Genomic DNA, 3,140 nt, shown 5'->3' on the forward strand with positions numbered 1-3,140 from the left:
AGAAAGAGATGTCTGGGTTGTGCTTTCTGGACAGGGACTCAAAGGTCCCCGAAGGAATTACAACATTTTCTGCTAAGGGAAATCCAACAATCACACAAACACAAAGGCCACCAGTTCCAGGCGTTTTCCACTTCCTCTATTGGTTTCCACAAGTGCTCAATGAGTTCTCCATCATCCCGCACCAGTTCCTTGTTTGGCCCACGTTTCTGCACTGGGACTTCCCATGGGCTGCTAGGCCCTTCTTTGCCTATTGTCAATGCTGCTTTTATCCAATGAGCCTTTATATAAGCCCAGACAAAACATGTTGGGGAAGACAACATTCCACCAAAGCACTCATACTCCTAATGTAATAGTTAAAGAGCTCCAGCAGAGGTAAGGCTGTAAGTAGGTCCTACATTAAGTACGCCAAATAGGTGTTCCTCTGTACTGAGCCCAGTAATGATGAAAACTGAAGCACCTTGTGCAAAAGGCAGCCTGCTATGGACACAGCCATGCCAAGTATTAATGCATCTGGTGGCAGTTTGCACGAACAGCTGATTGATGGGGTTATTAAAATGAGGATCTTTGCTTTTGAATTCAATCTGTCCAGTTCCAGTTGTTCGCATTTGTTTGTTCTGTGCCTTTTCTCTAGATTACATACACACCTCACACTTTGCACCTCCCCGACATGAGGATTGCATGGCAGTGCTGTACGATTGCTCTGCTATGAGGAAGCAACTCATGCAAGTGTGATTAATTAGCCTAAAAAAGATAGTAGAAATTCAAGTCACTTAAACCTCAGTGAAACTCGTAGTGTTGAGCAAGACAGAAGCCCATAGGGCTGAACTATGGCAGCGTACATCTGCAGTCCTCCAAACACCTGAATTAATTCTTCTGTCACTAAAATGTGTTCCCGGTGTGTCAAAAAAAAAATGTAACCTTGGGAACCTTCTCCATCCAGGTAAATAAGGGCTGCAGGGAGGCAGAGCTGAGCACGTCAGTCCTTTCAGAATGGAACTGCACAGCTACTGGGCAGTCTCTGCTACTCCTTCTAAATACACTGCTCCAGCCAGATGTATAATGAGACATTTCATTACTTCCTTCCTTCGCAGCAGATTAGAGCAAAGTGAGTCGGGATGTGCTGTCCCCACTGTGAGCAGAGGTTAAATGTTTGTTCTCTGCCAGACTCGGGGCAACTGGGACATCCTTTTGCTGCCCCTATGGGTTGCGACTCACCCCACGACTGTGCCAGCCTCAGTATGGCTGGAGATGAGTTTGCACTTGGGCAGATCAGATTGTTTCTGGATGCTGCTGCTGCTGAACCATGCTGCTGGCTCTTATCTTGCAGTCCAAAGAGCCATTCCATTTTGCATAATACAGCCAGACACTGATCATAGGAAGCTTCATCCCTCATCAGTGGAAACATCAACAACGCAGACACCTGTTTCTGAGATAGATTTTGGGCTCCCATTAGTCAGTAGAGAGCACAAGCATCAGTTCTGCACCAATTCAGATACTTTATTCTGAGCAGTTTTAGACATTTATCCAACGCTTTGCCAGAGCACCCATCTCCCTGCAGCTCCTACACATGGCAGCACAGCCTGCCCAGCTCTTCTTGTGCATCTCATTGCTGAGCAGGAGCATTTCTGACACCTTGGGGCTGAAAAACCTCTTCTACCCACCACAGAAAACCAGGATGCAGGGGGGGAATAAACCTCACCAAAATGAGGCTGAGCTATAAATGTTCCAGAGGGATTTCCATATACTTTTTAACTCTGGGGCTCTATTTTAAAGAAATAACCACTCCATCATTCTAGACAAAGTATCCCAGTTGTGTTATCTTTCCTGAAGGTCCCAACCATTGTATTTCCCTCATCCCAACCAGCAGGAGATGCATGGGAACAGAACTTCCAGCCAGACAAAAGGAAATCAAACTGGAAAGTCCACTGAAATGAAGTGATTGCTCTTACATATAGAGAGATATGGAACACACTTGTTAATGGAAAGCCAGGTGTCCATTGCAATAGAAAGCTAAATAAAGGCAGGGTAACGTCCTTTTCCCTCTCTCTGTCTTTTCTCTCTTCTCTTTTATCCAAAAAGAGGTGTATTTCATTAAGCATGTTGGTGACGTGTGCTCATCGGTGTCCCTGCTCCTTGGCACCTCACAGGGGATGCCCTGTGCCATCCGACAGGTTGATGCTGGGCCACACTCATGCAGTCAATATCATCACAGAATGGCTTAGGCTGGAAGGGACCTCTAGTTCCACTCCCTGCCATGGGCTGGGCTGTGAGCCACAGAATCAGGCAATAGATCTTGCAAGAATATCAGAGTTAAGCACAGGGAGGAGAGACAAAGTGACCATCACTGCGTCTTTTGTTTCACCGGGACCCCATGGACCCCTTCCAAACCATGCCAGCCAGCAGTTGTTCAGTTAGTGCACAGAGATGGTGCTGGGAGCTGTGCTGGCACACTGCCGGGAGGGGGATATATGTACATATGTCATATATATGAACGTACATCAGAATGGAGAACAGGAAATGCTTCTCCAAAGAGCAGTGTGGCGGTGACACAGCTGCACAGGGAGCGCTGGGGGCACCATCCACAAAGGGGTCCCAGGACTGGGGCGATGTGGTGCTGGGGGACATGGGCAGTGCGGTGGGCTGGGCTTGGGGACCTCGGGGGTCTTTTCCAACTGGAATGACTGTGATTCTATGGTGTTCTGGGAGTAGCTGTCCTGATGGATGCACAGAAGAAAGCATCTGAGGTGCCAAAAGCCTGACAAGCACCTCCATGACTTGGGCTGCAAATTGCTGTGTACAGTGGTAACCAAAGGAGTTCCCCTATTAAAAAAAGCCTTATTTTTATGGCCACACCATAATGACCCCCAAGGTGCTCTCCTCATCTCACTGTTACACTCTGCAGCGGCTCTGTGAGTCCCCCCACCCAAATGTCCCTTCCGCCCACTGTCCCCACGGCAGGAAATGGCTCACAAAATATTTCCCAGGTTCCTTCCTGGCCAGGGGTCATCTCCGTGGTCCGGAGCAGCGGGAATCGCTCTGTTCCCTGACACAACAAGCAGAGAAGGAAAACCTGCCCTGCCCACAGAGCGCGGTGCTTCCAGCCCTCTGTTTTTCAGCTGCAACCCCACCCCAACTGCAGA

The sequence above is a fragment of the Excalfactoria chinensis genome, chromosome 3 (assembly GCF_039878825.1).
Source record: "Excalfactoria chinensis isolate bCotChi1 chromosome 3, bCotChi1.hap2, whole genome shotgun sequence".
NCBI lineage: Eukaryota > Metazoa > Chordata > Aves > Galliformes > Phasianidae > Excalfactoria > Excalfactoria chinensis.